This window comes from Helianthus annuus, chromosome 9 (assembly GCF_002127325.2).
Source record: "Helianthus annuus cultivar XRQ/B chromosome 9, HanXRQr2.0-SUNRISE, whole genome shotgun sequence".
Lineage (NCBI taxonomy): Eukaryota > Viridiplantae > Streptophyta > Magnoliopsida > Asterales > Asteraceae > Helianthus > Helianthus annuus.
Genome location: NC_035441.2, coordinates 145,150,970 through 145,172,842, shown reverse-complemented (window position 1 = coordinate 145,172,842; position 21,873 = coordinate 145,150,970). Strand labels below are relative to the sequence as shown.

The 21,873-nt window shown below is 34.2% G+C and overlaps 2 long non-coding RNA genes across 3 annotated transcripts; one reads left to right on the top strand and one right to left on the bottom strand.

Annotated features, from left to right (window-relative positions):
• Nucleotides 1-10,700: 10,700 nt before the first annotated feature.
• LOC110895188 lies at nt 10,701-15,870 on the top strand. 2 transcript variants are annotated; one of them, XR_002566969.2, is made up of 8 exons: nt 10,724-11,138; nt 13,553-13,570; nt 13,649-13,837; nt 13,970-14,050; nt 14,305-14,442; nt 14,572-14,718; nt 15,521-15,572; nt 15,653-15,869. It is a non-coding gene; the product is annotated as an uncharacterized LOC110895188 (long non-coding RNA). The 2 variants fall into 2 exon arrangements; XR_004867471.1 differs by having other exon boundaries at nt 10,701-11,138; nt 14,305-14,718; nt 15,653-15,870.
• A 3,966-nt stretch (nt 15,871-19,836) lies between these two features.
• On the bottom strand, nt 19,837-21,254 carry LOC118482148. Its single transcript, XR_004867470.1, has 3 exons — nt 20,645-21,254; nt 20,418-20,447; nt 19,837-20,292 (listed from the first exon to the last, which is right to left on the bottom strand). It is a non-coding gene; the product is annotated as an uncharacterized LOC118482148 (long non-coding RNA).
• Between the last annotated feature and the right edge of the window lie 619 nt (nt 21,255-21,873).

Below are 21,873 nucleotides of genomic sequence, written 5' to 3'. Positions count from 1 at the left end.
CAATGATGTATGCAACCGACATGACTGCGAGTGTAGAATGCGCAACACATTATCACCACTGTGACCATGTGAAGTAATACCCTTAACAACTCCTATCCATGACAGGTGCTGAGTCCAAACTATAGTACTATCGTTGCTAAGGTGTCAGGCAACAATCACTATGTAAACATAACATACAAGCATTCGTCGAGTCACGTAATACATGCGAGAGCGGTTAACGTTTAAAAGTGTTTGTGTTGTGTGTTGGTGTACGTTGATAGCGCACGTATGTAACACCCAAAAGTGCGTTAAAAGAAATGGGTTCGAGTATACTCACAGTTTGTGTTTAAATAAGTAAACACAGTCTTGGATTGAAGGGAGCGCGTTGGAGTTTAGCGTGAGCATAGAACAGTAGCGTAAGCGTTGAACAGCGTGTAAACAGTGCGTCAGATGAGATAAGTGTCAAATGGTGAGTCGATCGGATGGTCATCCGGACGGATGACCATTCGAACGGATAGCCATTCGAATGAGTGTTTAGAAGCTTTTGAAGTTTTCGTTGTAGCATTTAATCAAGTCATCCGGTCGGATGGTCATCCGGACGGATGACCATTCGATCGGATGGCTATTCGACGAAGGGTTTGAAGTTTGGTCAAATTGTTTTAAAACATTGGGAGTTATAAAAGAGGCTGATCACCTGGTCGAATAGTCATGCGATCGGATGGTCATCCGATCGGATGACTGTTCTATTGGGCGATCTGATGTCTTGAAAATTTCACAAGTTTTCTAAGTTAAAAAGTTTGAGTTTTAACAAAGACGGCGTGACGACGTGTCAAACAATGGAAACACTCCAAGTCCAGCTCAGTCGATCGGATGGGAATCACCCCATTCAATCAGACTAACTGTTCTCGATGAGATTTCATGTTCAACCCGTTAATCGGTCATCTCTTCGGTGGAAATCCGTTTTCAGCCCGGCTCTTAACTAGAGAATGAGTAGAGAGCCTGAATGAATCTAGATTCCATCGGCTTTGAATGAAATGTGAAGGAAAGTTGAAGAAAAGTATGAAAAGAGATGAAATCAGTTGAAAACATTGAATTTTCATTGAGATTCGTGTAAAATAATCTGGAAATCATTTAGATCTAAACATATCTTGATGAGATGACGTCACACAACTGATTGCATAAGCAGCCGAGATGATGTCACCTTCAAGGAGTCCAAATCAGGTGATTTCATGGAGAAAATCACTAGTTTTCATGGAGAAGATGATGGAGAAGTGTGTAGTGATGATGGAAGTACAAGATTTAGGGAGATATACTTACGAAATAGCCTTGAATCGAGAGAAAGTGCTTGAAAGGGGCTTGAGAGCGTATAGTCGAATGGAGCTGTCACATCAGTGAATAGTGATGTGACATGCGGGTATTTATAGTGAGAGAGAGAAAGTAAAGCGGCGGAGGAAGTGGGTCGGATGGCAAGTCAATTGGATGTCCATCCGATCGGATGGTCATCCGGTCAGATGGTCATCAGGTCGGATGTCCATTCGATCGGGTGGTCATTCGACCAGCCTAGTTGCGTTTTGTTGGTTTCCGACTTTCATTACGCACGTTAAGCGTTGCGTTGCGTTTAAGCGAGTTGCAATGAGGTAACCACATAACTTTAAACAAATAATCACATAAATAACCCACATAACACATAAAATGCATAAAAGTAAATTTGTGTTTCGAGTTGCGATGAGATTGCGATGCGATAGCGTTTAGTATAAACATGTGATGTAATATGCGATAAATTGCGTATAAATAGTATGCGTTGTAAATAGTGTTAAACGCGATAAATGCGTTTTGAGTAAGCGTTGTGAATGCGTTGTAAAACATAGTTTAAAATATCGTTTAACCCATTGCGATAATTGAAATCTCGAGAGTACAAGGTAATTAGGCAATAAATGGCAGATCTTAGTAATGACCCGAAAGGTCGGGTTGTTACAGTAGAGGAGTATCGTCAATATCATCATCATCATCTTCTGCTGGAAATTTTCTCTCCAATCTTCTTATTACCTTTCGAGTTCTTTCACAATCGTTGGCCATTGGAACCCCAAGGGCCAGAAATCCCTCTGAACCCCTTCATCCATACTAAGTATGGCCTTGATTGTCTTGATCTTCACCCTTTCTCCTATGAGAGAACTTTAGACTGAAACGTCTCTCCGACCTCTCAAACCTCATTACAATAACCTTAGCTATTTTTTAAGTTGTATGGCGTTTTGGAGAATGTTTGGCGTTTTAGACACTATGTGGCGTGTTAAGTTGTGTTTACATATTTTACTTTTATAATGACTTTTTTCCCGCCATGTAGGATACAGTCCTATAAACTGACAGCTAATTATGGCGTTTTGAAAAGATAAATAAATTCAATTTCCCATGTAGTGGCTTTTAATATAATAAATGTTAGTAATAATGTTTCCGTCTCTTCATTTTACTGTTTGTAGTTACTGTTTTGTTTCAGCTTCATCTGTTTATGGCTGTAAAACGTCCCATCTTTATGGTTGTAATTATGGCGTTTTATATTTTCAATGGTATTTAGATAAATATGGCACTTTGTTCTATTCTCTTGCACATTGTTTTATACTTTTTTTAGTTTTATTATAACAATACTTGTCCAAAGTAATTTTATTGTAGTTTGGACGTTTTATGGCATGATGACGTTTCACAAGCATTTTCTCGATTGGCGTTTTATTATAATTTTTTAGAGAGTTAATGTATTTTGTTCTTAGCTGAAAATTACATAACAAACAACAGAAAAAGAAAATTAAAAAATAAATAGAAGCAATTTATCTTCTAAATCTTCACTATCATCAGTCTCTTTTTTCTTTTGAAACTACAAGAACTGTCACAAATAAATGGCGTTTTGGTTTTGGTGTGGTTTTTTGTTGTTCGTGTGTTGAAGTGGGTTTGTGGATGTTGGAGACATAGATCGACGCCGTGTGGGTGGATGCTATTTCCCCGTTATCTTCATTATCATCATCGAGTCCAAAATAGCATTTACACTGGGATCGGTCTCTTCTCCTCATCGAAACCTTCTTCAAGAACAAAGAAGACAAAATGACATATCGGTGTCATCAGTCTCTTTTTCTTGATATTTGTCCATCCCATGCAGAAAAATCTTACTCCCCTCACCTAACAAACCATTCAACGAAACTTCATGCACAACATTACTGAGTATCTAATAAAACGATGTTTGCCATCGTTGATTTTTCTAACTTTTTGGCGTTTTACAGTGAGTGGTATTTAGGAACCATTGTGTTTGTGTTTTTTTGGTGTGATCAACGGAAGGTGCTGAGACGTTTCTATTTATAGGATGTTTTTGGCGCGTAGTTTAGGCAGGATATTATTATAACAATAAATGCATTTAACAAAGTATCCGGTTTTGCTCAGCTTTATCTTTCAGGCTTGGTGTTTATATTTTATGGCGTTTTATGTTTTATGGCATTTTTGTACTTACTTGGCGTTTTATACTTACATGGCATTTTATATTTCAATGGTGTTTTATGTATGAAAGTATGTTTACCCTTTTTACCCTTAATGAAGCACGTTCTAGTAATAAAACTGATGTTATTTACGATAACGCCACCGCACCAATCTAGTCCATAGATTGTTTTGATTGGACGATCCATAACCGTTCTCACACTTTTCACTGTTTTCCCTAAATCCTGGCCATATATATATATATATATATATATCTATACTTTCTATAAAAGGAGAAATCCAAGTGACATAAGAAAAGCTGATGTGTCAGCTAGAGAGCATGTCCAACAATGCTTTTCTTATGTCATCCGCGATGAGGTGGCAGCCATAGAGGAAGCATAGTGACATCATAATTCAAAGATCTGCCATCCAAACCACTGCCCCACTTTTCAATTTCAAAGGTCTGGCCCACATTCAATTATGAAACCACTGATGTTCATTCAAATTTCAAACCACTGATGTCTCATTAAAATAGGAGGGTAATTTGAAATTTAAAACTTCATAGCGATATGTAATTTGCATTTAATGTCATCAGAGCTTCAATTCTTCTCTCTCTCTCTCTCTCTCTCAAATGTAAATTCAAACCCAAATCCAAACTCGATCATAATTTCAAAAACCCATTTCAATCTCTCTGTCTACTCTCTCTCAACTCTCTATCTCTAAGACTGTAGATACAGCGAAGATGATGAAGACGACAGAGGCGTTGCATTTAACATCGATTTGAATATTATGCAGATCAATGGTAGTTTAAAAATAGATATTTTTTGATATTTTCTTTTTATCACAAATTGAAAGCTTGTATGCTAAATGTTCTTCAGGTAGATCTTGCTGGATTTGTTATTTGATGTTGAAGTCTTGAGTTTGTTGGCCGAGCTTCCGAATGTGATCAAGGTTATAAAATGGATCTCAACTTTATTGATGAAGAGGTAATGTCTGTTTGTGTTTAAAAATAGATGTATATGTGTTTTAAATAAATCACATAATTGTTATTTTGTTGGTAATTGTTAATATACTTTGTAATCAGTTCTCCTTCTTCTTCGTGGTTTCTTGAGCTTTGTTACGTGTTTTCCAGATTGAAGTTTCTTCAAATCGTCATCTTCTCCAATGCTTCCATTGATTCTTCTCTCGCTAAATCTGGTAACAATCCGTGACCTAATTTCTTTCATGATTCTATGAAATTTGATTGATATGTTTGTAGCTTTTGATTTTGTCTTTGATTTGTTATTGTTTATTCAGATGCTTGCATTGGTGTACCATGTGATTACGAGTAGATTGATTTTGATATGTTTGTAAAAGGAGAAATCCCAATGCAAATTAGAAAACCTGGTGATGTCTGTTTATTCGTCATGTTTAATATTGATTTGAATATTATGCAGACGAACGGTAGTTTAAAAATAGATATTTTTTTTATTTTTTTCTTTTTATCATGAACTGAAAGTTTGGATGCTAAATGTTCTTTAGGTAGATCTTGCTGGATTTGTTGTTTGGTGTGGAAGTCTTGAGTTCGTTGGCCGAGCTTCCAAATGTGATCAAGGTTATAAAATGGATCTCAACTTTATTGATGAAGAGGTAATGTCTGCTTGTGTTTAAAAGTAGATGTATATGTGTTTAAAATAAATCATGATTCTATGAAATTTGTTTGATATGTTTGTAGCTTGTGATTTTGTCTTTGATTTGTTATTGTTTATTGTTTATTCAGATGCTTGCATTGGTGTACCATGTGATTACGAGTAGATTGATTTTCAGTTGGTATATATTGGGATTAAATACTCAACTGGTGGAATGACAGCAAGTCCAGCTTATGCTTCAAGATGTCTCGATCTTTTTGGAGGCGGATAGGTGGCTTTGGGAGGTCTGAAAATCAGAATTGATATATTTAGGGAAAATTGGGTTGAAAGATGATAACCCAACAGTTGAGGATCTCATTCTACATCTCCGGTAAATTCAATTGTATTCTCAAATAATGTTTCCTAGATTTTTGAAGACCGACAAATGTCTAAAGAAGCATCACTGTGGACATTTGTTGGTCTTTGTCGGTCTTCAAAAATCTAGGAAGCATTGTTTGAGAATACCATTGAATTTATCGGAGCTGTCGAATGGGATCCTCCACTGTTGGGTTATCATCTTTCAATCCCATTTTCCCTAAATATATTGATTCTGTTTTTCAACAGGGATGTAATGTAATGATTTCTCTCAATTGAATAGACGGACACTGTTGAAGACAAAGCTGTTAAAGACAGGCACTTATGTACCTAAGGCCTGATCAACCAAAGGAAAACCACTGCTCAGTAACAGCAGTGGTTCAGTATCTACAGCGGATTCAACATCAGTATTTATGTATCAGTTTTTCTTATGTAACAGTGTTTAGTGTATCGGTGTTTAGATTTTGTTACAGCTTCGATGATGGTTGTTAGATTTATGAAAATGTAATTGCTACATTTTGAATATTATTGTTATTATATTATCATCTGTTGATCGTGGTCTGTTAAAGCACTGCTGTTAAACATTCTCTGTTGAACTGCATCATCTGTTAGTCCATAGCAGAGGTTCTCTTTGGCAGAACTTTGCTTGAACCATCTTGGTGTTTATCAGCAGATGTTCATCATGAGGCGTGTGTAAACAGGTGTTTGAAATCCTCTGTTGAACTGTATCACTGTTAAGTCACAGCAGATGTTAGCAATTTATACTGTGGAATGATCAGCAGATGTTATGTTTGGCAGACCTTTGTTTCAACAGCAGATGTTAGCTTTATGATGCTTTTGTATTCATATTCAGCAGCAGAGGTTGTTTTATCAGCAGAGGTTATTTGCTATAACAGTCTTTGTGTTTATTAGCAGAGGTTATTTGTTATAACAGTCTTTGTGTTTATCAGAAGACTTTATCTGAATAGAGGTTGAGTGCATAAATTTGTTTGTAGTCAGAGGTTTGTATCAGAGAGGTTATGACAATGATCACCCATAAATTTGTTGAAGCCTTTTAAGTAACAGCAGATGTTAGCTTTATGATGATTTTGTATTCATATTCAGCAGCAGAGGTTGTGTTTATCAGCAGAGGTTATTTGCTATAACAGTCTTTGTGTTTATCAGCAGATGTTGTTTGGAACAACAGACTTTGCTTGAACAGATTTTTTGTTTGACAGAGCTTTTGGTTTGTCAGACTTTATCTAAATAGAGGTTGAGTGTATAAATTTACAGAATATAATACAAGTTTTAATGTATCATGAAGAGCCAATTAAAATATATAGAGAATGTACAAAAAAGGTTTAAGTTAATATAAATAACAAGATAAGCATACATGATTATAATTTAAATGTTCGTAAGTCGTAAGTTTTCAAAATATAGAAGTTTGATACATCACCATCCCATAATTTATCTCAAATGAGATAATACCAACAACCACAACTATCTGTAGACTTTCTTTAAGATCAGCTTGGCTTTTTCTTCAGAGTAGACAAATTTGCATCTCATATTTCTGTAGATACCATTGGGCTTCGTGAACTTCTTGGTGAATTGACAAGCCGCGTATCTAAATCCCTTGCCATGCTTCTCCCGTCGAAAGTCAATTACAGTGTCAACTCCATTCAGATTTTCAACTGTCATCTTCAATGTTCTATGAATCCTTGATAAAGAAGCTACTTTCACATTCAGACGCTTAAAAATAAATATAAAATACCAATAATTAATAAGAAATACATAATGTATTTAAGTAAAGTAACAAAAAAAAAACAGTTTAATTGTAACAAACATTTAACATCCAAAGAATGAGGAATAATATATTAACAGAATAAACTTACAAAATGTTTGTTGCAGTACCATACGAATTGTAAGGGGTATCCATCAGGATCAGCTTCATAATCTGAGACAGCAGCATCAAAATCTGCGTCGTCGATATCATCGGATGATTCATTCGATGCAACATAATCACTATCAGAATCTCTGTCGTTGGATTCTTCAACATCCGACTGGTGATGCAGATCCTCGGTAATTTGAGGAACTTCCAAATTGGGTGAGGAAGTATCGTCTATCGGACTGTCATTGGATTTTGGTGCAACAATCTCACATCCATTCAAATCAAAGGCAATAAGCAGAAAGATGTAATCCGCTACGTATCTTAAAACAAGTACAATTCTTGTTTGCATACCCATGTATTGTACAACCTTTTCCGATCCATCGGTTATAAAGTAACAATTCCGAAGAGGATCACGTTGAAGTAGTACATCAAAAGAGTCCCACGGATTCACATAGATCTTAAATGTCTCTTTAAGTTTACCAACTCCAATACTGACGTTGACTAACTCTTTGGGTATTAGCTGAACAAAAACATATAAAAGTATGAAATCAACAAAGGTACAGTAAAATTAACAACTATATCACTAATTACTATAGTAACATTTAAGTATTGGATTAAAATACCAAAACTTACCAACACGTCTTTACAAACATCAGTAAAACTATGGGAGAATGAATCCATACATCCAAACTTTCTCTCAAACGATATTGATGTGAACATAGAAGTCATTGGGAGTTTTGTTGGATAATGATGAACTTTTTCAAAAGGTGTCAGCAGATATGTATATGGTGCAGTTTTTTTAAATACCAACAGACATCCTTCTTTCAATGAAAGGTCAGAGACAACTGAGGACCATCCTTCTTTTAAAGCAAAAGTTCCATTGTGTTTTAAGAATCGGTAATCCCATCTCATACCTTTTAGAGCTTAATATGGCATTGTTTCCTTCTGATGTGTTAAACAATCTTCGTTTATCTGGTTTACCTAACCATAAATTAGTACTAAAACTTGGTGCTCCGGTGATGTTACTCAGAAACATTGATCAGGCAAATGGATTGTGTAATGGTACACGTTTACAAGTCACGAAGCTCGGAAAAGTTGTGATTGAAGCAAAAATTATCACAGGGACTAATATAGGTCATCATACTTTGATTTCAAGACTGAAGATGACACCTTCAGATAAAAGAATACCAGTGAAGATTTCTCGAAGACAATTCCCACTTTCACTGTGTTTTGTTATGACAATAAATAAAAGTCAAGGACAATCATTGGAGGCGTGTTGGTTTATATCTTCCATGTCCAGTGTTTAGTCATGGCCAGCTCTATGTTGTTGTATCTAGAGTAAAAAGTAGGAAGGGGTTGAAAATTTTAATTTGTGATAAAGAGAAACGAGTCTGTACAACCACTACTAATGTGGTTTACAAAGAAGTTTTACAAAATCTATGATGATACTAAACATCTGTCAACCTGGCAACGTCTATTAGGTATAATGGAGGAACCGTTGTTAGGAAATGTTTGTTGGAAAGCAATACAACTTTTTGAAAGCATTTGATACTTGCTCTGCATTAAGCTTATCCTGAGAACACATGTTGTTAATAACATTATTCTCTTAACATCTGTTTACTAACCTTTGTAATTTCTGTTGACTGACCTTTTTAACATGGGTCGACTAACATCTGATAGTTACTATCTATCCATCTGGCAAGCTCTGTTGGAGATAATCGATGACAGTTCTTAGTAAAGTCTGTTGGAAAGCAACAGAAGTTTTTAACAGTTAATAGACAACAGTGGTTTCCTATCAACATAATGGAATTGTTGTTGAATAAACCTATTGATCATTAATTTATATCAATTTTGTAAGTCTGCAGTAATTATTTTTTTACTCTCTGTCAATATGTGTTATGCATGGCTTTCTAAGAAACAACAGTGGTTTGCTATCAACATAATGGAATTGCTGTTGAATAAACCTATTGACCATTAGTGTATATCAATTTTATAAGTCTGCACTAATTATTTTTTTACTATCTGTCAATATATGTTATGCACGATTTTCTAAGAAACGACCCGTGTTTGCACACGGGTCTTACCGCTAGTTATATATAATAAACATGATAAATAAGGGCTGATGTGTCATGATGATATGAGGGCTTGGAAAATGATGTGGCATCACCTTAGGCATTCTAGAAATTGGTTTTGGCTCCAAAATTTCGGGTCTTTTTTTTTCTTCATATGGGTATACACGGGATCCGGATTTTGACCCGGGTATATATTGTTTCTAAAATTTTCTTTTCATTCAAGAACACTACAGAACTCTTTTCTCTATCTTCCCTCTCAAAACCCTAGCGCAGCCATGTTTGAAGTGGAGGTTGCTTGAAGCGGATTTTACGGCGGCGTATAAACACTAATCAAATGATTCTTCTTCACTCCAATTATACCTTAATCAAATGATTTCTTCATTCGCCTCTCGAAGCTATGAAACCCTAGATTCACAACTTCTATTTTGATTGAATAGGGGTGTTTTGATGTTTATTTGAGTGTTCTATTTGAAGGGATCTTAATGGGCTATCCTTGAAGGAGTATTGGTACCTGAGATAGGGAACCTCACACATTTGAGATGCCTATGAGTGCTACACAGACTTCAATTTTTTTTCTGAATTTAGTAATATAGTTTTTTTTTCTTTGAAATTGTATTATGTGGTTTCTCTTTAAAATAAAACTTGCTATAATGCTATAGAGCCTGTAGTTTGAAAAAAAAGTTCTATTTTTGAGGGAATTATAAAAGTTCATTTTTTGAGGGAATTATGTTAAGTAATATGTTGTTGAGATTATTGTGCCAGTTTTATTAAACGGGTCAAATGAGAATTAGTTTTATTAAACGGTTCAGTTTTATTAGGTTGGTCAGATTTGATAAACGAGTCTATTTGTTTTAAATTTTGTGTAATATATGAATTTAAAAAAGAATTGCCCCATTCCCATTTAAATAGCATCGGTTTTGCATTGATTAGTATTTATAGGTATAACCTTATAAATGGTTTATTCTCTTTTCTCATTGTTCTTTTTCTTTTGCAGGGTGCCTTTACTGTAGTTTTACCCATAGGCCATGAAGATGTATTCCTTGCTTTCTTACTTGGTACCAAATGCTTATCCTTAATTTCCTCCATATGTATGCATTTGTTTTCTGATCTTCGTGTTGAGTCATGTTTCATTCTACAAGATATTGTTTAAAAAATTTAAAACTTATATTTATGCTTTGATCCATATCTTTTGGTTATATTTATGCTTTTTCATAGTATACTTGATGTTAAGGGTATTCTTTTTTATATTCTTTTTTAGATTCTTTCTTGTGGAATACAAAAACAGCTGTTGGGTTTCTAATCTCTCTCTAATATCTTTGTTTTTTTCAGTTTTCAGTTGAATCATTGAAGATTGGAAAAATTGTTGGGTGATGTCAAATGCCACAAAAGGAGGTGCTATAACAAAAGTAGAAATCTATACAGCTTCGACTTGTATGAGGTAGTTTAACTCACTAATTAAGGTTACTAATGAATGGGTTCCAAATATTGTTTCATGATGAATGGTGAGTTTAAGGTTTTCGATAATCCTTCATGGCGATTTTGAAAGCCAGCTGTTACCATAAAGAAGAGCGTCATGGCGATTGCGAATACGGTGGCAACACTTATATGTTGTTGTTTGGAGTAGTGCAAATTTTAATGTCACATATACTGGATTTCCATAGCATGGTTTTGGTGTCGGTTGTTGCGGCCATAATGTCGTTTTGTTACTCGTCTATTGGACGAAAAATATCGGCAACTCGACTAATTCATCGAACCCCCTCATTTCTTGGAGGAGTTCTTTGTGCAAAGGTGTCACGACCCCCGACCCACCCTGGACGGAATCGGGAGCCGCGAACAGCCAAGTGGTACCGGTGATTATTTTGAAAAATATTGCAGCGGAAATTTCATCAGGACCGTGAGTTAGGAAAAATATCAGAGTTTAGAAAACACCGGATTTTATTTATTAAATTGATGGGATAAATCCATGTTTTACAAAGATAGCTTTAATAAGGGATAACCCAATTATATAAAACAATATTTCTTAATTTGATTTAATTAATAAAATAAGCCACTTCTTGAAGCCTTTCAGTGCCGTATCCAACTCTTACTCCAATCTACTGTAATTACCTGAAACGCGTTTTAAAAAGGTTTTGTCAGCAGGAAATACTGAGTGAATCATTCATTTTGATGAAATGACACATGGTTATAATATACAGTATTAAGAGCGATTACAATGTTTATATCAACCAATTACCTAACGGTATTTGTCACTCGACTCGTTTCTGTGACTATGGTCATATCACCCATTGGCTAACCCGTTGTCCAATGGTGACGATTATCAAGTAATGTATACAAAACCCCACATACCGGCTGTAATTGAAGACTACAAAGACTTAATCCCTGTAATTATAACTTTGGAAACAAACATGATTTTGAAAGTAAATTTGGTAAAAAGAGAATGACTCACATTATAAGCATGCAGATTTTTACGGGCAGAACTTAGCCTACTGATTAGCCTTGTACCCTAATTAAATAATAATGCACACGAACTAGGTCAGTAACTAATACAACATTTACGATAACCCACGAGATTAATACCCTCACAACGAATGACAAAGTGTAAACATCCATCGGATTCGCAACGAATGACAGAGTACACCCCGAGTTCGGGTGGCACTCAAACATCTTGTCGGAATCACGATTAATGACAAAGTATAGCATTTAAACATCCTGTCGGATAGTTTCAATCGATCGGATATTGAATCGTAGCAGCGATTGAGTTAATACCCGGTATCGTAGCAGCACCCCACTAATGAAAATTATGATTTTATGGAGTAATTCTTCATTTTGAGAGAATTGGTCGAACACAGACGAACTGCTCATGTCCAAACTATTTATAGTTGATTTCTGAGGTTGTCGCGGCCCGCGTAAGCCACAGGACAAACCTTACGCGGCCCGCGTGGAAGTGTGGATCAAATCGGAGATTGCTGAGTCACCGGTGGTTGCGACACGTGTGACGACACGTGGCCTTCATGCATATCCAGAGACCCACGAGCTGTCCCGGCCCGCGTGACCTTCTACCTATTCTTTACGCGGCCCGCGAGAAGACTAAATATCTAATTTTCTTGATTCTTGATATGGATTGGGGTTTCAGGTGTCGGGGTGTTTACTTACGGATTAATTTGGGACATTTTTGAATATAATTATATTAAAAAAGAAAAGGGAATAAAATAGTGAGAAAAGAGAATGGACCCACTTTGTAACTTTAGGGTTCACCTAGGAAGCCTCCTGGTATAAATTTTGGGTATAACTTCTGAGCTATTTTAAATATATATATATATATATATATATATATATATATATTTGTACTCGTGTTAAGTATAGTACCCCTAACTCAACCTTGTCCCTATGTCACGAGACAGAATCCCAACGAACTTAGTCAGGCAGAGCCCTGACATGCGTTATGGGTTCCAGATCAATCGGAAAAGGTAGCGGTGATCGGGAGTTACAAAACTTAAAACGGGACAAGGCTTTATTATTATTATGGGGTAAAATAATAAATAAAAATATATATGAATCGAACAAGTAGACGAAAGAAGGAGGAAGAGGTGAACAGGTTTCTTTTCGAAAATTGTTTGCTTATTTATAGTTGAGTTGCTACCTTACTGCTTACGAAAAAGAAAAGGATTCATTTTGATCCTAAAGGACACCTGTACTCTTATTATCATGATCCCATGCATGAGATTTCATTCTCATTACACGTAGCAACACTAAATGAAGTTTATTTATTTATTTATTTTTACTTTAATATTTATATATTATAATTAATTTAACTGCTTCCCTTATTTGGCGTGTATAACTTCTAAAATATGACGTTTTATAAAATAATGAATATGTCTTTAGAACTAGAATAATCTAATCTACATTTTGAACCAAGTTTCATTAAAAACAAAGTAGGTTCAAATATAATGTATTTTTATAATTTAATTACTAAACGGTTCATGGGTCCGTCTAAATACTTCATATTTCTAATCTTCAACTTACCCGTAATCTACTCGTCTAATAAGTTTTGATAGACTTTTATTTTATTTAGAAAAGTCACCCATATACAGGCCACTTAATTATAATATTTCAACCCACTATATATAAAATAGTTACTAGTGGTTAATAAATTTAACCAAACCTATAATTCTTATATGATAAAAATAGGAATGTTACAAAAGGCCTCGATGCTGTTTCACGTGAGTGTTGTATGGATTTTGTAGTGATAAAAATTTGAATAATGTCCGACTCTTGATGTTTCTTCTTTTCTTTGGTAGAATGTACCTCCGGCTGTGTTGGTCCTGTTTCTACGAGAGCATTGATCAGAATGGGCCGATTTTAATGTTGATGCTTACTCAGCTGCTTCGGTAAAAGCTAGCCCGTATGGATATCAAGGGTCACGGCCCACGAGGTTTACAGGTAGCCAGATCATCATGCCACTTGGCCTGACAATTGAACATGAAGAGGTACTGTTTTGCACATATTAACCATTTTCTTAATTTATGGAATACTTTGTAATCTAAATAACCCTTTATATAAATTTGGTGAAATTGTCATATGAGACACCCAAATGTTGAGTTTAATTAATCTATGTACAGATGCTTGAAGTTATTAGACTCGAAGGTCACACAGTTGGTCAAGAAGATCCTTTTGTGTCGAGGGACATTCATCTCTTACAGGTGCTTAATCAGCTTCTTTTAAATTCATTAAAACTAGACAAGGTTGCAATTTTGACCCGTTTACTTATTAGCGGGTCGAATATCTCCCATGTGTGAAAATAAAATTAGCTAAAAGTGGAACTGGCCAAACAGGTTGAAAAGTCGACCTAAGTGTATTTTTTTTAATGCATGCAGCCTCCTAAATCTGTCTGCTCAAATATTTAAATTGTTACAGTAATAGTATGGTTACTCAATAGTGTAATTATTTTCTGTAGTTATGCAGCGGAATCGATGAGAATGCAGTGGGTCGAGTGTTGGATAAATATTTTCTATCCCCAAACCCGAAGCATCGTGAATCCTACATCTCTCTATTGCTTCTCTTTTCGGTTGCGTCTGCCAAAGTCTTTTTCAAGGTAATTTGCAGCTTCTTCCGAATCCAGCAATCTGTTAAGCATATGAGCAGAAGCTTGATTGTGGTGGTGGCTATGTGAGATGGCGTATGTGCAGTTATAACCCGTTACATTGACTCACTGTTTTTCCAGGCCTAAGTGCAAACAGGATATTCATCCAATTGGCATTATTTGGGATTTGGTGATGTTATGCCAAGAAGTTAGATGAATCGTTTTTTGGACTCTAAATGAGGCCCCAACTTTGATTACGAATCACTCTCTGATGCAAGTATGGGCCAGGTGAGTGAAACTCTAAAATTAAATTTTTTTTTGTTTTGTTTAACATTTTGGTTGCTGTTTGTTCACCGGTTCTATCGGCGATCCTCTAAATGTTATGTAGCTTATGTATTGTTGGTTTATAATTCTCTCTTTGTTTATTTTAGATCAGAACTGCTGCATATCCTTGCATATTAAACAGGTCAAAGAGGTCAGAATTATTTACATCGGTCAACTTTCAGTAGAGTACATAAAATTTCATTAAATGTATTTAATTGGTCAACTTTATAGAATGAGTCAAAAGATTCTCATAAGTTTTGATAAATAGACGTCCACACTTTTGACATATTTTAATCATTTTAGTCTTATACTGAAAAAGATGGTTTTTGTTTTTCTCAAGTAAATCGTTAAATCTACAAGATTTTTTGTTAAATTTTTTCTGATATTTTTACCTTTTTTTTGCTGCATAAAGCTATTTTTAAGTTACAGTTTGGATCACATGTAAAAAACAATTACATGTTAGTGTGTTACAATCAGTTCCTCCTATTTTAGCTTATGGATTTTGGTGTAATGCTCTAAGTGTCGTTTTATCTAGATTTCTAATCTTAGGAAGAGCCTAAACTTAGTAAACTCAGTAGTTTTGGTGTAATGTTTTAAGCGTCTTTTTATCTAGGTTTTTGATCTTAGGAAGAGACTAAACTCAGTAAACTCAGAAGTGGATCAGGCACCTTCTACATGTTGAATGTTAGTTGTTATATCATGGTTTATACTAGAATGATGTTTGTCACTAAATAGGTTTCTCAATAATTTGGTTTCTCAATATCAGGAGTCTCAGATGTTTATGTCATGTGGTATCGTCTTTTATGGGGCTCTATGAGGTATTGACTTTAGTCTAATAAAAACCACCATTTATTTCCATCATGAAGCTAATTCTTCTCTTGTATTTATAAATTTGTAGTGGACTTTCACCCGCGCAGGATGTGTTAACTTCTAATGCATATATCAAAATATGTGATGCATGTGGGATTTGGAAATAATATTAGGGGTTCTGGGGTAGACAGTGGATGTATAAGGCTTACTTCTTTGTAATTTTGGTTACATTGACCTATAGTTTACTGTAGAAATAGAATTAATGATTTGTATACCTTAAAATCAACTTGTAAAAGTAAGCTCTCTTATTTTTGGGTTTTTTAATTTTATACTTGATTACAATATTATGGGCTTGGGTACAAAGTTTTTTTATATTAATAGAAGTTTACAACATAATATGCACTTAAGCCAAGTCAGTGTTACTTTTCATGCAATATTTAACTCATAGGCATGGTTTGATTTTAATTTTAAATAGAAATGAATCAGTGTGTGTTGAAATTTTTTATTAATGTAATTTAAATTTTCCTGCCCGGATGTCTACCCAGGTGATAACCTATTTATAATCTATATACAACTACCCGTTCAAAAAAACATAAAGTAATAAAAATAAATAAATCTTATATAACAATAGTAGTCCGTGCATACGTTAAAATAATAACCTGCTAAAAGAAATTAAGTTTTTGACTATTTTATTCAAATCAAAAGGATCGGCTACCTTCTGAAATTCAAAACCTAACAAATCTCTTTCTTCGTGTGAGATGACGGATATTGTGAAGAGTTTGTTAAATCGCAAGTCACATTTCATCTGCCTTCCTTCGTTCTCTCTCTCTCAAATTTCGCATCTCAACATCAACACCCGCCACGATCAGTAGCCACCATACTCCTTTGATTTTTCTAAGGTTCAACAATTTGGAAGCATGAGGAAGCTAGGTGGCTGTGACACTCCGGAACCGACAATGAAGAAGATGAAGACGACGCTGATGGGGAGTTCATCTCTTTATCAGAATTTTCCACAAATATCGGTACAGTATGTATTTACGTCTCTTTGTTTTTTAATGTGATGATTTTATATGTATTTTGAAGGATGGTAGGCCTTGGTCTCTGTTCCAGTGTTATGTGCCAATTCCGGAGCCACTACCCACGTTCCAATTAACCCTTCAGTCCTCATTTCCTTTGCAGTTTTCTTAATTATTAGAGTAATGGTAGTTAATTTTTTAATGTAGTGGTGTTTGCCAATTCCTTTTAGATGTAAAGCCTATAAAAGGCCTGTTTAATTTCTTTGTTAGATTATGAATGAAAAGTTAAAGAGAGTTATCTCCAAGTCTTGTTTCTTGCTATTTTCTTTTGTGTTTGACCCACTCAACGGGTTATTTATCCCAATTCCGATTAGTGTCACATGAAAGAAGATGCACCAGGAAATGGGTTGCACACAACAAAGAAGGTAGTTCGAGCACTAAAGGCGGTGAAAAGGTAATACTTGCTTGCACATTCTTGTTGATATAACATATATTGAGGGTATAACATGAAAGGTGTTTCTTTAAGATATTGTGATTACACTCTTATATTGTACCACACGAAACATAGTTGTTGCTATTTGTATTTGTTTATAGTGGTTTGAAATAAGGTATTAATTTTAATTTTTAACTTTTGGTTGTTACATTTTTTAATGATGAACTTCAGTTGAGTGATGATGGCGTTGTTGATGATTCGCCGGTAATTCCTTTGCTGTTCAAAGTTTGGTTGAATTTTTTTTTTGCTTCAGAATTTGTGGCTTCTTTATTTTGTTTTTAGGTTTACTTATTTGGAGATTCTTCGAGGAAGAATCAGCTGCAAAAGGGACTAGCACCAACACATCTTAAATAGACATATTGCTTCAAACAAGGAGATTTAAAGTGAAGTTATTTGATTGCCTACATTATTTTTCAAGTCCATGAAAGTTTGCAGTGATTTATACTTATACATATGCTAGATTTGGTCATGGTTCTTAGGGATGAGAATTTTTACCGAAATACCAGTACCGTACCGATCATAAACGGTACCGGTATCGGTAATAGATTTTTCGAAATTCGGTATCGGTAAAAAACGGTACCGGTACCGGTATTTTTCGGTAAATACCGATATTAATACCGAATTTTATAATGACTTTATGTATTTTGCTATTATCTTAGATCCCACTATGAAGTTATATTTTCTTGAACATTGTTTTACAAAAACCAAAATCAAATTTCTTTTGTTTGGTTATTTTTAATCAATTATGTTGATTTTTTGAACATGTTGGAATTTGGATGTTAAAAGTCAAACCCATGGATGTTTACCTTTTGATTTTTTTTTTTATTATCCAATATGTTTACCTTTTGTTTACATTCCTCTATATATTACTCTAGTTCAGTTAATAATGGATGGATGGGTTGCACATGAAATTTTTTTAGGTAAAACAATGGATGACACCAAAGCGGTACCAACGTGGTAAAGTACCGAAATACCAGTACCGTACCGGTACCGAATCTATAAATACGGTACGGTAATCGGTATCCACATTTCCTCAATTTCAGTAACGGTATTTACGGTAGCGGTACCGGTACGGTACCGGTATCGTACCAATCTCATCCCTAATGGTTCTAGTTTAAGAGACATAGTTGCAAGTTTTGTTCGAGATTAATAAGCTTTATTGCTGTCATAAATTCATTAAATTGTGCAATAATTGATTATAAGGGTGCAATGTGGAACCACATAATGGCTTGGTGCTTTCGTGTTGTGGTTAAGTGTGTTTGAATGAGTATAAACGAAATTCTGGTTAGTCTCAGTTACTTATTGTATGTTTTCAGGTCCAATTTCACATGACAGTGTTGGTTAATGTTAATTGTTAATTTTGTTGTTGGAAATTAGGTGCTATTTGAGGATTACAAGATGTTCATCCCTAAATGAAACACGAGAATTACAAGATTTCAATTCACTTGTAGAACTAAATTGTAAGCAAGTCTCTGTAATTATGTTGATTAAACAATGCATCCAGTCATTTAGTATTCCTCTTAAAGCACATCATCTTTCTGCCTAATTTGGTTTCAGTATATGAATATTTGTAGTCAAATAAGGAACCTTACATAAAGAATGAAAAGTAGATTATAAACTTAATATATTCCACTTCAAACACACATCCATACGGTTGTTTCTTCGCTCACAAAAAAGAACAAAAAAATCAAGATTACTCAATTTTACGTATTTGCATGTCGTAGATATAAGTTTTTAAATAATATAATATCGTAATAATAATATTATGATACAACGGTAGAAGAAAATTGTGTTACTTTTTGTAGACCTAGATTCTAATCAGTGTTTAGTTTTTAAAAAATCTAATTCGATTCGAAATTCAAATTCAAGTTATACATGTTTTTTATATGTATATATAAATATACACACAAGCACAGATTGATAAAAAGCTTCTAATTTTGGTCCAAATTTAAATTACATTGTCAGTTCATTATATGTACTAGGTTATAAGCCCGTGTACTACACGTTGTTAAGTATAAAAATGATGCAATAAAAGAATTAATAAATAATTACATACTTCATTACATGTAATAATAAAAAATTACAAATTAATGTTACTTTTGTATTTTATAAGTTACAAATCAATTAATACAAATACATATTAAAAAACTCTAAAAAATTCTTTGTGGAACTAAAAATTTCGTGGTAGACAACACTTAATACCCTACTTAGAAGATTATCATCTTTATCAACATGTGAAAATACTGGTTATTTTAAAAACAAAACCAACTATGGACAGCGATTATTCTTGAATTTTATTTATTATAATCATGAAACATACAGTGAGAGAAAGTTGTTTTCTTTGATCTCATGCATTACTTATACATGGGGATGATTAAAATGAAAAAAAAAATATATATATGTATAACTATTTGTGGAAATGATAATAACAAATTATAAACATGATGAGGTTTTAAATTTTTGGTTATGTCAAATAGTGATTGTTGTATAAATTTTTGGTTATCCCATCTTATTTCAATAAATTTCAATAGCATATAAGCCATTAATCTACCTTATAATTTGAACAGCATCGAGAGGCTATAAATCTAGCTTATCACACCATCGATGCCTTGCAAGATTACAAGAACCTAATCCCAAGTCGAATACCAATCATTGGCAACGATAATGTTAACATAAATATTATACGAATAAAAAGCTACCAGAAACGAGTGTCGTAATGCAAAGTGTCTTCCCGCCGCATCGCGCGGGCACCCTACTAGTTTTTGTAAATGAAAGAAAATATTACATTAAATATTACTAATAAATGTCTTTTGTGAGATTAAAATTCAAACAAACCTTAACTTCAATTTAGTAAGCGACCACAACTTAGCATGCGAGAGTTAGATCTCTGTCCTTAAGTCCATTGCATATCAAATGAGCCTCATGATCAGGGTTCAAGTTCATATTAAGGATAATTTGCATATCAAATGAGCCTCACTATCAGACTGCATCTGATAGTTTGTAACTGTGGTTAAAAAAATTGAGCCCCCAAAAAGAATGATTCTTTCTAAACAAACTCCGAAGTAATAAAACAGATGACAATAGAATGTAAAATAATCAAGTGTGGCGGTGCACAAACTAACAAATTACACCACAAAAAGATAACTTACTTACTTGTAAAAGTTGAGATAAATCGATCCTCCTAGAGCCATAAGATCCTTTTGGCTAGCAAACTATAACCTGCATATGATCAAATAATAAGCATTTCCTTTGTTTTATACATAACTTCATATCTAAACATGTAGATAAAATATACATAATGCAGAGTGACAATACGAAGGGCTATAGAAAATAGTGTTTGATACCTTAGTTCGCCCATATGGGTTGGGTGCAGTCTGCAGATTAGGGGAAAATTAAATTAAATACTAAAAGTTTCATCTAATAGCATCTAAATAATAAAAGATTAGAATATAAGTATCTACAAAGTACAAACTTCACATTAACAAAATAATATAACTTGAAAATATGAAGTACAAAGTTAATAAAACAAATCAACTTCAGATAGAATTTGTCAATGACTGAAAAGTCAAACCTCATAACCACATTTGCAAAGGCTTAGCCGCTCATCAGTCCAGTCCAGTCCATCTCTTTTGCATAGAAGCATCACTTTTTCTCTTCTTAATTGCTAAATTTAAAACACGTTAATAGTTCAAATAAAAAACAAAAAGTATTAAAGGGGAAGTCAAAAACAAATGAAAAAAGGAAATAACTTACCAATGCTCGAGTAATTGAGTGAAAAAATAGGGCATATCATTGAATTGTCTCTTGAAGTGTTAAAAAGTAACACTAAAAATTTACCAAATTAAAGAACAAATTATAACCAATAAACAAGAATTAATGAACTATGAAGAAAGATGAAGACAAATTAGGGTAAGAAGAATGTGATTGAAGAGGCAATTGTAGGCCAGATAATGAAATTAAAGTGCACTGATCATAATCTTCATTTGCGAAAAATCACCAATCAAAGCTTTAGAGGACAAATATGTCGACAATCTTCTCTTAACTGCAACGAATCACCAATTAGAGTTCTTCTCTTTGTCGATTTGAAAGCGGTTGTATCAAATAAAAGTTCATTGGATTTTGGAATTTGTTTTGCAGATCTGGTTTGGGGAAATAATGAATTTGAATTTTGAATGAGATAAGTTGTGTGAGAAAAGGAGGAAAGCTAGAAAGTAAAGGCTTCTGACGTTTGAACCAGATAAGCTGGTTTGAGGATGGTTTGATGTCTATGCTTTGAACAATTGTACATTATGCTTAATGTTTGGAAAAAGATAGAGATGCAATATGTTTAATAAAACATAAAAACTCAAAAAGCTTTAAAAATTACACATAGGATTAGTATAACTTGGGGGGCTAGATTTTTGACACATAGGATTTACCAACATTCCTTTATTATATAGAGAGATATCCCCTGCCACGTGGTTTGGTTTATAGCTTCTTATCTACTACATGTGTGTCTCTCAGATTCCAGGTGTCTTTCCCCTTTGCACCAAGTTTCAGAATTCATTCTTCACATCCACTTATTAAGCTTTACATCATCAGCAAATCAACCGGATTTCCTTCTCCTCACACGAACGAACTTGGGTATCGATTTGGGTATGTGTGTGATAAATTTGCCACAACTTTGATTTTTGTCCCATTTTGATTTTATATGGATTATTATATATTGTAGCGATTTAGGTAATTTTATTTTGTCGGTTTGTAATTTATGTTTCTTTCTTTTACAATTGATTGAATGTGAATCTGAACCGATTGCTATGG